We start from the raw sequence: 13,600 nt of genomic DNA, 5'->3' as shown, positions 1-13,600 counted from the left end.
ACACACCTTCTTTCCTCTCGGCACTTCCATTTGCATTTAGTTATGATGCGAGTTCTTCACTGCTATTAGGAGGGGAAGACTGAGCTTTGTCTACATAAGAAGGTCGTTTATCTTATTTCATTTCTTATATTAGTATTTCTAAGTTTCCAAGTTTGTTAATACAGTGCAATCCGCTTAAGTGCAAGGGTCTGGGACCAAAGAAATGCATGCAGTTAACTGGAGCGTGCACTTAACCGTTGTAACCCAAAGAAGCTTGACGTCTGATAAACATATGTATAGTACTGTTTATTATACGTACAGTATACAGTCTCTGTTAACTGACGTTAGGCTTTCTTGAAGTAATCAGTCATAGTCCTCTGTACACTCTTGTGTCTGTGAGTTCCATAGACTACGTCTGCCAGACAGTAAAAACTGTCATAGCACTGACATCTAGTGACCTCCAGATAGGCCCGCATGGTGTTGAGACTCTCCAGCGCTCTTGCAAAAGTGACAGGAGGAGGTTGTTGAATTTCGTCAGCATGTGCCTCGCTGCTCATTTCATCATCTGTTTCATCATCAGCCGTTGTTGCCTGCGTGTAGGCACATATCTGGACATCAGTGCTGTCGTCAGCAGTTTGTAGATTGTAATCAACAGCTACATAGCGATGAAACTCCTCTTAAGTAACACCGGCTGGGATGTCAATAACCTGCTCATCTGACACGTTTGCAACAGCTGCATCTGTTTCGTCCCTCTCCACATCCCTAACAAAGCTTGCCCACTTGTAGCAGTTCACAATGGTTTCCTGTGTAACATGATTCCGAGCTTCTTTCTGCATATGTAGGAATCCAACAGTGATAGATTACGAGCCATTTCAACAGCACGTTTATCCTTGCCAGTGTGGTCATCCATAACGCTCATCAGACGACGTAGTACAGGAGCCCGATAATGTTGTTTGAAATTGGCTATTATGCCCTGATCCATAGGTTGGATCAGAGAGGAAGTGTTTGATGGCAGGAAGACCACCTTGACGTTAGGCAGCCTGACATCATCTCTGTGTGCAGCACAATTATCATAAAGCAACAAAATCTGACACTTTTGTGCCCGCATTCTAGTGTCTAACTTCTTTAGCCACTGCTTCCAAATTTCTCCAGTCATCCATGAATTTGCGTTAGCCTCGTATGACACAGGAAGTCGCTTAACTTTCTTGAAGCAACGGGCTGTTTGCTCTTTCCAAAGACGAGGGGTTCCAACTTCTCACTGCCATCCATATTGCAGCAAAGGAGGATTGTTAGTCGATCCTTCGACGTTTTACCTCCAGTAGTTTCAGCATGTTTGAATGCAAGTGTTCCATCAGGAATCGCTCACCAGTAGAGACCATTTTCGTCAGCATTGAAAATGTCACGAGGTGCAAACTCGTTCAAGATGGTAGGAAGAACTGAAACAACCCAATTTTCAGCAAGTCATCAGCGTCTTGTTTCTCACCATGCTGTTTCTTGAATTTTATGTTGTTCCTCTCCTTCCATCTTTCCAACCATCCAACAGTGTCTTTGAATTCAGTTAGTCCAAGACTTTCAGTTAGCTGGTTAGCTTTCTCCATAAGCAGTGGACCACTGACAGGAAACTGTCTGCTCCTGACTCGAGAAAACCACCGAAGAAGAGCATCTTACCTCCTCAGCTTTTCCCGCCCGTTTTCTTTTCTGTTATGGATTTGTATTGTTTTGCCAGTCTTCCAGAAGCTGGTCTTTCTGCTTCAAGACACGTGAAATTTGACTGGGATTGACACCATATTCTTTAGCAATAGATGCTTGACTTTGTTTGTTTTCTAATTTTTTAAGAACTTCTATTCGTTCAGCCAGTGTTAAAGTCTTACAGTTCCGCCGCGATGATGACAGCGACCACAGTGTACACTGTAACAACATTATTTTGCTTATTCTGCCTGTGGCAGTTAAAGGGGCGGTAAATTTGAAATCTCGTTGGTTGTCATGTGCCAATCGGCTTCCATATTCCGTGCGCGCGCTTATGCGGAGTCTTTCCTGCATAAGAGCGCTCTTAAACCATGCATATAAGCGAATCTTGTACTTGTGGTGCGCTAAACCGAAGTTTGTCCCCATAGAAATTGATGGCGCCAAAAATGGGACCGAAGTACGGCATGCAGTTAAACAGAGCATGCATTTATCCGACGTGCACTTAAATGGAGTGCACTGTATTTACTATCTCACCATATGGATGTGCCATCTAGGCGGCTAACAATATTCATCAATAAGAATTAAAAATAAAATAAGATGAGTTGAAACACAAGACTGTGAGTGAGGGAAGGGGGGGGGGGGGGGGTAGAACTCCATTAATTCATAGAATAAAGATAGGGGAGGAAAAAACTTTAGTTGAGTTCTCGCAGCACTCCAGGGGTGACCCGGGCGGCCTGCACAAGAATGGAGTGGGATTAGTTGAAAGCATCTTTGAACAAAAAAGTCTTCCAAGTCAGCTTTAAATTGAGATAACGATGTTCGTAGTTTCAGGTGTAAGGGTAGCGAATTCCAGAGGTGGGGCCCTTGTATGGAGGAAATTGAAGCTGTAGTATGTTGCGAGCTAATTCCTTGTAGGTAGGCACTAAAAGCTGGGGTTTTTTTTTTAAGGGACCTAAGAGTACATGGGGGTAAGTCATGTATGAGGTGACGAGAGAGGTAAGTGTATTTGCCTGAAGATAAAGTTTTGAAACCCAAGAGGAGCAATTATAGGTAAACTGTTTACAATTTCGATACATTAATGTATGTGGTTCTTCTGATTAGTCTAACAGAATACACACAATAACAGCAGAGTGTGATCAGATTAATCCCGTTAAATTTAAATCCCAAGCCTGACAGGGTCACTTTAAACCACTTAAACATAGACCTGGATAAATAAACGAGCTTTAATTCTCCTACAGAAGTCAAAACGCATCAGTGATTGTGTTAATTCTAACGGTAACAAAGCCCATAACTGTGGGCTCCTTGAGTAGATGCATATTTCGCAATTTTCAAGGACGGGACCTCCAACAGCTCATTTGCATGCAAACACAATAGCATAATAATTATGATCTCTGTTGCCCCTTCACTTTCAGAGCAGCCGAATAGTCATTAAGAATTGCTGTGGGCTTTAGACTGATAATATTAAAAAGAAAAAAAAGTCATTTTGTAGACCAAGGTCCATCAAGCTCAGGATCCTGTTTCCAGTAGTGGCCAGTTCCAAAAAGTAGATCTATAGCTTATTTCTAGGAATAAGCAATGGCTCTCCAAGTGTGTCTAGCTGGTTTTTAAAAAAAATTATTTATAAGAATTTAAATTTACAAGCAATAAAATAACTTGCCAGAAATACAGAGAAAGTAATACACAAGAATTATTTCAATCAGATAATTCTATACCCTTCCTTAGACCACAAAATAGGGAGAGTGAAACAAGACAAGGAGATCAATTAAACAACAGTGAACAGAAAAAACGTGGTATTAACCTGATTATCCCCAGTTATTTTTTATCTGAATCATTATCCACATTGATCGTCTGGCTGGCTTCTTCAAACCCAAAATGGTGTATATTCAATTTATTTCGTTGGAAACATACTTATTGTCCAATATTTGTAGAAATAATACACCTAATTTCATTTTTTCTCTTTTAAAACCAGAAATTATTTAACAGTGCTGACACTTGAGTTTGTAATCCAATTCCCACTGATTAAGGTAATCCTACTTTCACAGGCTTCACTCCTTTTGAATTAATATTACTAAGTAATAATTTATATCACTAAGAGGAATCATTACAAAAGAAAATAACAACATTTTCAGGAAATATATCTGAGGAAATCTTTGAGTCATTCCCGGAACTTTGGGAAAACAACAATCTCAATATTAATCATCTGTAATAATAATCATTTTGCTCAAATTTCTGGTCTATTATCATTTTCAAAATCTTAACCGTTTCCTACTCCTGTAGAACTTAATTTGCTGTATCAATTTTTCTTTCCCAAAGGGTTTGATTAGGTTATTCATGTAACTCTCTCTCATTGTGATTCTTGTAACCTACTACTCACCAGCCTCCCTCTTAGCCATCTCTCTCCTCTTCAATCAATCCAAAACTCTGCTGCATGACTCATTTTCCGCCAAAGTCGCTATGCCCATGTTAGCCCTCTCCTTAAGTCACTTCACTGGCTCCCCATCCGTCTCCATATTCAGTTCAAGCTTCTCTTATTGACCTATAAGTGCATTCACTCTGCTGCTCCCCAGTACCTCTCCACCCTCGTCTCTCCCTATGCCCCCCCCCCCCTCGGGTTCTCCGTTCTGTAGATAAATCTGTCTTATCCGTCCCCTTCTCCTCTACTGCTAATTCTAGACTCCATTCCTTTTGTCTTGCTACACCTCACGCCTGGAATAGACTAACAGAACCTGTGCGTCTAGCCCCATCTTTGGCCGTTTTCAAGTCCAAACTTAAAGCCCACCTCTTTACCACTGCTTTTGACTCCTAACCTCTACTCACTTGCCCTGTCCTTTATCCTCACCTATTTATTCCCTTACTCTTAATTGTTCTGTCTGTTTACTTGTCTTTCTAGATTGTAAGCTCTCTGAGCAGGGACTGTCTTTTTTATGTTTGGTGTACAGTGCTGCGTATAGTAAACATAGTAGATGACGGCAGAAAAAGACCTGCACGGTCCATCCAGTCTGCCCAAGAAGATAAATTCATATGTGCTACTTTTTTATTTGTACTGTCCTCTTCAGTGCACAGACCGTATAAGTCTGGCCAGCCTTATCCCCGCCTCCCAACCACCAACCCCGCCTCCCAACCACCAGCTCTGGCACAGACCCTATAAGTCTGCCCAGCACTATCCCCGCCTCCCAACTACCAGTCCCGCCTTCCGCCACCAGCTCTGGCACAGGCCGTATAAGTCTGCCCAGCACTATCCCTGCCTCCCACCACCGGCTCTGGCACAGACCGTATAAGTTTGCCCATCACTAGTGCCGCCTCCCAACCACCAGTCCCAGCACAGACCGTATAAGTCTGCCCAGCACTAGCCCCGCCTCCCAACCACCAGCTCTGCCACCCATTCTAGGCTAAGCTCCTGAGGATCCCTTCCTTCTGCACAGGATTCCTTTATGTTTATCCCACGCATGTTTGAATTCCGTTACCGTTTTCATCTCCACCACCTCCCGCAGGAGGGCATTCCAAGCATCCACCACCCTCTCCGTGAAAAAATACTTCCTGACATTTTTCTTGAGTCTGCCCCCCTTCAATCTCATTTCATGCCCTGTCGTTCTACTGCCTTCCTATCTCCGGAAAAGGTTTGTTTGCGGATTAATACCTTTCAAATATTTGAACGTCTGTATCATATCACCCCTGTTTCTCCTTTCCTCCAAAGTATACATGTTCAGGTCCGCAAGTCTCTCTTCATACGTCTTGTAACGCAAATCCCATACCAAATCCCATACTGTATGCCTTGTAGCGCTCTAAAAATATTAAATAGTAGTAGTAGTAGTAGTAAAAATTCACTACGTTTTTTTTCCCAGGATCTGTTCTTTCTCCATCTCTCTTTTGTGAAAAGATTCTAAATGTGTCGGTCACCTCTTCTAAAGTTTTGTATACTTTGTTGAATTTGCCATCAAGTACTGAACGCTAGAGCAGATACAGACTTGCATGGTCTATTCAGTCTTGCTACAAGGTGGCCAGAGTTGTACCTGGCTTCCTGCACAGGTTTTAACTTCTTTTTTTTTTTTATGTGGGTAGGTGTAACGCCTCTGCCCACCCGTGTTACATGGGCTGAATGTCTATAAATCAGTCGCCACCCACCTGATGATGTGGGCTAGTACTACTACTATTAAACATTTCTATAGCGCTACTAGACTTACGCAGCGCTGTACAAATGAACATGAAAAGACAGTCCCTGCTCAACAGAGCTTACAGTCTAAATTGGACAGACAGACAGCTAGGGGTGGGGAAATTGCAGTGGTAGGGGTGATAAGTGAGGGTGTTGAGTAAGAGAGTCATGGTTAGGAGTCGAAAGCAGTAGCAAAGAGGTGGGCTTTAAGCCTAGACTTGAAGACAGCCAGAGACTGAGCCTGACGTACTGGCTCAGGGAGTCTATTCCAGGCATAGGGAGCAGCGAGATAGAAGGAACGGAGCCGGGAGTTAGCAGTGGGGCTGAGTATCTGTGAACCTGTCAGTCCCTGTTCACACACAGATTGTGGGTTTTCTCAAAATCAGTTAGGTCCTTGCCTCCATGTGGTTGCTGGCTCTTCTCCCCCCCCCCCCCCCCTTCGGGGTTCAGTTCAAAGCAGCAATGTCCAACTAAGTTTCAGCAGTTCAATATATATAAGCCACAACTATCCAGGAAACTGTCCTTCTCTCTCGTTCACTGAGAGCACACAAAGAAACCACACAAAACTGTATAATTGGGTCCCGGCACGCATAACTTTGGGGAACAAAAGTAGTCGTGGCTTCCAGCTGAGATCTGGCATCCTTTTCTGTGGCCTCCACAGAGGGAGACTGAGTTCTGCTTCAAACTGTTGCTTCTCGTAGTGCAGTTGATAAGCACCACCCTACTACTACTACTACCCTGTTTCCCCGAAAATAAGACATCCCCCGAAAGTAAGACCTAGCAAAGTTTTTGTTTGGCCCCGATGGGACATGGACACAGAAACCTTAATTTTTTTTCGCTGCAACCCAAAGATGAAATAACATAAAAGAAATGCAAGAAACAAGACTGAGGTGGAAAATCTATCGTCCAGCGGACTCCTACCATCCTCCTTCACGCTTTTGTGAAGATCAACTACCGGTAAGTGAGCCCAGAAAGAAAAGAAACACCCCCCTTGCAGAAATAATAAAAGAAAAGAAAATGAGTAACTGAGCCCTTTCGGCGCTGCTCCATCGCCCAAGGACTAAGTCAGACTAGAAGGATGGAAAGTGTTGCGAATGTACAGGAGGAGCACATAAAGCGCCACCAACGGGGAACGGAGCTACCATAGAATTTTTTTTAATGTTTGTAATACGGTAGGGATGATCCTGCGCCCTAAGCCCTCTCACAACCTCCCGAGACCCCCAGCCAGAGCAGCCCGGCCTCACATTCCATTACCTTCCCTAGTTCATACCCCTCCTCCATTCCCAGCCCGGCCAGGGCGGCTCTGCTCCGCTCGAGTCCTGCGGTCACTGTGGGCAGATAGGCGAGCCATGGCCTACTCCTGCAGGATACCGTCCCCCAATACTGTTCCCGACCACCACAGTCCCCCTACTACTCCCGAATAAGACATCCCCTGAAAATAAGACCTAGCGCATCTTTGGGAGCAAAAATTAATATAAGACACTGTCTTATTTTCGGGGAAACACGGTACTACTTAACATTTCTAAAGTGCTACTAGGGTAATAGAAATAGTTGCCTTGCCATCCCTGTTGGAAGAGCTTAGATGACTTGCCTTTAGGGCTCAGATTAAACCTTTTGCCTAGCTGTTCTAAACGGCAGATGACGTTTAATGATGCATGAGGGAAAAAAGAACCCGAATTATAGCTGCGTCATGCAAGTTTCCACGTTAGCAGTTACGGACCAAGAAAGGGATCTGGGTGTCGTCGTCGATAATACACCGAAACCTTCTGCTCAGTGTGCTGCTGCGGCTAGGAAAGCAAATAGAAAGTTGGGTATTATTAGGAAAGGTATGGAAAACAGGTGTGAGGATGTTATAATGCCGTTGTATCGCTCCATGGTGCGACCGCACCTTGAGTACTGTGTTCAATTCTGGTCACCGCATCTCAAGAAAGATATAGTGGAATTGGAAAAGGTGCTGCGAAGGGCGACTAAAATGATAGCTGGGATGGGACGACTTCCCTATGAAGAAAGACTAAGGAGGCTAGGGCTTTTCAGCTTGGAGAAGAGACAGCTGAGGGGGAGACATGATAGAGGTATATAAAATAATGAGTGGAGTAGAACAGGTGGATGTGAAGCGTCTGTTCACGCTTTCCAAAAATACTATGACTAGGGGGCGTGCAATGAAACTACAGTGTAGTAAATTTAAAACAAATCGGAGAAAATGTTTCTTCACCCAATGCATAATTAAACTCTGGAATTCGTTGCCGGAGAATGTGGTGAAGGCGGCTAGCTTAGCAGAGTTTAAAAAGGGGTTAGACGGTTTCTTAAAGGACAAGTCCATAAACCACTACTAAATGGACTTGGGAAAAATCCACAATTCCAGGAACAACATGTATAGAATGTTTGTACGTTTGGGAAGCTTGCCAGGTGCCCTTGGCCTGGATTGGCCGCTGTCATGGACAGGATGCTGGGCTCGATGGACCTTTAATCTTTTCTCAGTGTGGCATTACTTATGTACTTCTCTTTGGGGTTGATTTTGTGAATCACAGACCAAGCTTTTTGTACAACTTCCTGATTGATCTGGCACTGATTGGCTTGTGGTTCCCGCTTCCTCGCCATCTTCCTGGATTGCCTCTATGTGAGGGAATGTAGATACTCTTACAGTAGGCCTTGCAACCAGTGGTGTAAGTTTTTGGCATGCCCTCTCTCTCCCTCTCCCCCATATTCAGCTCTGAGGGCTTTATTGTCTCTTTATTAAGGTATGACATTTTAGCAAGATTTCTTGCAACAGTGATACTTTGAGGCGTGACAAGCCCCGGTATGAATCTTAGTTTGCTGTTCAGCAGTTGGAGGATTCAGTACCTGAGTAGTGGAGAGATACATTTCTCCTTTGCTCGCCACATCATGTGACCCTTACAAGTGATTTATAAAAAAGTAACTCAGAGAATGACTACATTTCAGGATGGTGCAAAATCTGAAGTGTGTAATGCCTAAATGGAGCAGCTGCATTACCTGTGTTAAATGAACATAGTGCTCTGTCCCGAAACCTTTTAATACTGAATTGAGCAGAAGGAGGTCAAGTGCCTTGGCCAATGAAGTTGGAGAGGTGACTAGAAGCAGTGTACTGGTTTCCACTTTAACATTAAGTGTGTGCAAACTGACAAGCAGTCTAGTTGGAACTAGGCAATTCCATTGATTTTTAGGCTTCAAGGACTCCCTATTTTAAATCAAATACAGTCAAAATCATTATCTTTTTTTTTTCCTTGTTTTTCCCCCCCCAAACCCACCTTCCCACTCCCCCCGTTTTCTATTTATGTTGATGGCTCTCTCATTCTCCCTGTCTCCTCAGCTCGAAACCTTGGGGTCATCTTTGACTCTTCTCTCTCCTTCTCTGCTCATATCCAGCAGATTGCCAAGACCTTTCTTTACAACATCCGTAAAATCCGCCCCTTTCTTTCCGAGCACTCTACCAAAACCCTCATCCACACCCTTGTCACCTCTCGTTTAGACTACTGCAATCTGCTTTTTGCTGGCCTCCCACTTAGTCACCTCTCCCCTCTCCAGTCGGTTCAAAACTCTGCTGCCCGTCTCGTCTTCCGCCAGGGTCGCTTTACTCATACTACCCCTCTCCTCAAGTCGCTTCACTGGCTCTCTATCCGTTTTCGCATCCTGTTCAAACTTCTTCTACTAACCTATAAATGTACTCACTCTGCTGCTCCCCAGTATCTCTCCACACTCGTCCTTCCCTACACCCCTTCCCGTGCACTCCGCTCCGTGGATAAATCCTTCTTATCTGTTCCCTTCTCCACTACTGCCAACTCCAGACTTCGCGCCTTCTGTCTCGCTGCGCCTGGAATAAACTTCCTGAGCCCCTATGTCTTGCCCCATCCTTGGCCACCTTTAAATCTAGACTGAAAGCCCACCTCTTTAACATTGCTTTTGACTCGTAACCACTCGCCTCCACCTACCCTCCTCTCTTCCTTCCCGTTCACATTAATTAATTTGATTTGCTTACTTTATTTATTTGTGTCTATTAGATTGTAAGCTCTTTGAGCAGGGACTGTCTTTCTTCTATGTTTGTGCAGCGCTGCGTACGCCTTGTAGTGCTATAGAAGTGATAAATAGTAGGTTAGTAGTCTCTTGTAACCAGAGCTAATGTTGTGATGTCATAATGCCTCAGGCCACCAATAAGAGCCAACCTCATCAGTGATGTCACAATGGCTTGATTGTCCTATACTTGGCTCACTTTTATTACATAGCTCTTTGAGCAGGGACTGTCTTTCTTCTATGTTTGTGCAGCGCTGCGTACGCGTTGTAGCGCTATAGAAATGCTAAGTAGTAGTAAAATAGTAGTAGTAGTAATAGTAATAGTCCTTGTTGATCTTGAGCAATTTACAGTGTCTGGAGATCCTCTTTGGATTTTTTGAGATGTAGGTGATTCTGGGCAGATACTTTCTGCAAACTCAACCCCCCTCAGATTTCATATTTGTTGGGTATACCAGATGTCTCATTAAAGTCTATAAGAGGGGATTCATTTTATTTAGAATTTATTGAAGTTGAAAAATCCCAGCAGGGAGTCTGCCTACTAAATTCAGGGCCCTAATGCCTGATGATGAGATATAGGTGGGGACAAGCAGAATCATGATAGAGGCTTCTGTTGAGGGGTCAGTTGAGCAAATAAGTCATAGTGGAGAATGCCTAGAGCAGGGGTAGGCAACTCCGGTCCTCGAGAGCCGCAGGCAGGTCAGGTTTTCAGGATATCCACAATGAATATGCATGAGATAGATGTGCATACCATGGAGGCAGTGCTTGCAAATCTATCTCCTGAATATTCATTGTGGATATCCTGAAAACCTGACCTGCCTGCGGCTCTCGAGGACCGGAGTTGCCTACCCCTGGCCTAGAGGGATGAGAAAGGTGAGGTTTAGGAACAGTACCTGGAAGCAGGGAAGGAAGTGAAGACTATGCTTGGAGGAGAGGGAAACGGAGAAGAGAATAAATACATCCATTTAAAAGGGGTAAGATAAGTACATTTCCCTGATGCCTACATTTTGTAAATACTTTCTTCTATTTTATTTTGTTACATTTGTACCCTGCGCTTTCCCACTCATGGCAGGCTCAATGCGGCTTACATGGGGCAATGGAGGGTTAAGTGACTTGCCCAGAGTCACAAGGAGCTGCCTGTGCCTAAAGTGGGAATCAAACTCAGTTCCTCAGGACCAAAGTCCACCACCCTAACCACTAGGCCACTCCTCCACTGTTGCTACTATTTGAGATTCTACATGGAATGTTGCTATTCCACTAGCAACATTCCATGTAGAAGTCGGCCCTTGCAGATCACCAATTGTGAGTCTGACGTCAGACTCACATAAACAGAAGCCTGCGCAGCCTTCTACATGGAATGTTGCTAGTGGAATAGCAACATTCCATGTAGAATCTCCAATAGTATCTATTTTATTTTTGTTAGATTTGTACCCCACACTTTCCCACTCATGGCAGGTTCAATGCGGCTTACATGGGGCATTGGAGGGTTAAGTGACTTGCCCAGAGTCACAAGGAAGTGCCTGTGCCTGAAGTGGGAATCGAACTCAGTTCCTCAGGACCAAAGTCCACCACCCTAACCACTAGGCCACTCCTCCACTCCTATCCCTGTAGCCTATTTAGAAGTAGTAAATGTTTAATCTGTGATCAGAGAGATACCTGTAAAATTGTTTGGGTTTGCATGTTGAATAGTGTTAATAGGTATTCCACTTTAGCCATCCAAGCATGGTTCACAGATTTTTTTTTTTTTTTTTTTGCAGACCCTGGTTTGAATAACGTTGATCACTTGTGGTAAAACACTTGATCAGATTGCTTAACTTTTTCCTTTCTGCAGCTATTTTAGTTTTTTTGGTCTGATTCTATCGCCCTGTTTGCCTCGGGGGTTATTTGCATGTTCTGTAAGGTGTTGTGTTTGGGGGTTTTTTTTGTCACTCATTTGAATGAAAAGACTTTCCTCTTTAGGACAGAAACTACAGTCTCCTCACGTTCGTTCAGTCCAAAGACCTTTTTTGTGCCTTTTGGCATCTTTTTTCATCCTTTATTGCTTTATTGTGTTCCCGTTTGTGGAACCCCCTTTTCAAAATATTTTCCTTTAGTTTCTACTTTATTTTGCCTGATATAAAGTTTCCTTCCTTTTTCGTTGTCATTTGGCTTGGATTTTTCCCTTCATTTTATCTGTTCCTTGCCCCCTTTTCAGGCACCATTGCTTCGTTTAATTTAGCAGAGGAAGTTTTTCCTTCCATGTCCACGAAGGTTCCCAGTGGCTTTAAGCGCTGTACCCAATGCAATTGGACAATCTTTGGGAAAGACATCCGTTCTCGGTGTCTTCAGTGTGGTTTCAGCTATTTTCTTTCAACCTAGTAAACTATGGAGTGGCTTAGTGGTTAGGGTGGTGGACTTTGGTCCTGGGGAACTGAGGAACTGAGTTCGATTCCCACTTCAGGCACAGGCAGCTCCTTGTGACTCTGGCAAGTCACTTAACCCTCCATTGCCCCATGTAAGCCGCATTGAGCCTGCCATGAGTGGGAAAGCGCTGGGTACAAATGTAACAAAAATAAAATAGATACTATTGGAGATTCTACATGGAATGTTGCTATTCCACTAGCAACATTCCACGTAGAAGGCTGTGCAGGCTTCTGTTTCTTTGAGTCTGACGTCCTGCACGTATGTGCAGGACATCAGACTCACAGAAGCAGAAGCCTGCGCGGCCACATTGGTGATCTGCAAGGACCGACTTCTACATGGAATGTTGCTAGTGGAATTGGAATGTTGCTAGTGGAATAGCAACATTCCATGTAGAATCTCAACTAGTAGCAACAGTGGAGGAGTGGCCTAGTGGTTAGGGTGGTGGACTTTGGTCCTGGGGAACTGAGGAACTGAGTTCGATTCCCACTTCAGGCACAGGCAGCTCCTTGTGACTCTGGGCAAGCCACTTAACCCTCCATTGCCCCATGTAAGCCGCATTGAGCCTGGCATGAGTGGGAAAGCGCGGGGTACAAATGTAACAAAAATAAAATAGATACTATTGGAGATTCTACATGGAATGTTGCTACTATTGGAGATTCTGTTGCTACTATTGGAGATTCTACATGGAATGTTGCTATTCCACTAGCAACATTCCATGTAGAAGCCTGCGCGGCCACATTGGTGATCTGCAAGGGCTGACTTCTACATGGAATGTTGCTAGTGGAATAGCAACATTCCATGTAGAATCTCAAATAGTAGCAACAGTGGAGGAGTGGCCTAGTAGTTAGGGTGGTGGACTTTGGTCCTGAGGAACTGAGTTCAATTCCCACTGCAGCTCCTTGTGACTCTGGGCAAGTCACTTAACCCTCCATTGCCCCATGTAAGCCGCATTGAGCCTGCCATGAGTGGGAAAGCACGGGGTACAAATGTAACATAAACTAAAATGTGGCAAAGGAGGAACTGTTGCCTTTTTTCATGCATATGCCCCTGCTTTTAGAGAAACACATCTCTCTTCCCTACCCCCCCCCCCCTTTGAAGTTTTATAGTGACATGGGTGGTTGTGGTTTCCCAGTTCATAAGTTGTTGCCCAGTACCTCCAGAACATTTTCATATAATAAAAAAACAGAACTGTGTTCTTGCAGGAACACATTCGTAGAAATATCTAGTTTTAAAAAAAATAAATATTCTTCAATAGCAAAACTGTTAATAAATCGCTAAAGATGCAGCCTAACAAGTAGTTGGGTTCTCTGGGATTATTATCTAACCTGGAGTTAATCCTGGTAGGGCTAATTCATTTCT

General features: G+C 44.0%; 1 protein-coding gene across 15 annotated transcripts in view; it reads left to right on the top strand.

Moving 5' to 3' along the window:
• TCF7L2 (transcription factor 7 like 2) overlaps nucleotides 1-13,600 on the top strand; it is a 429,368-nt gene that overhangs the window by 67,245 nt on the left and 348,523 nt on the right. The window lies entirely within an intron of this gene.

The sequence above is a fragment of the Microcaecilia unicolor genome, chromosome 5 (assembly GCF_901765095.1).
Source record: "Microcaecilia unicolor chromosome 5, aMicUni1.1, whole genome shotgun sequence".
Lineage (NCBI taxonomy): Eukaryota > Metazoa > Chordata > Amphibia > Gymnophiona > Siphonopidae > Microcaecilia > Microcaecilia unicolor.
This window is presented reverse-complemented; position numbering and strand designations above follow the sequence as displayed.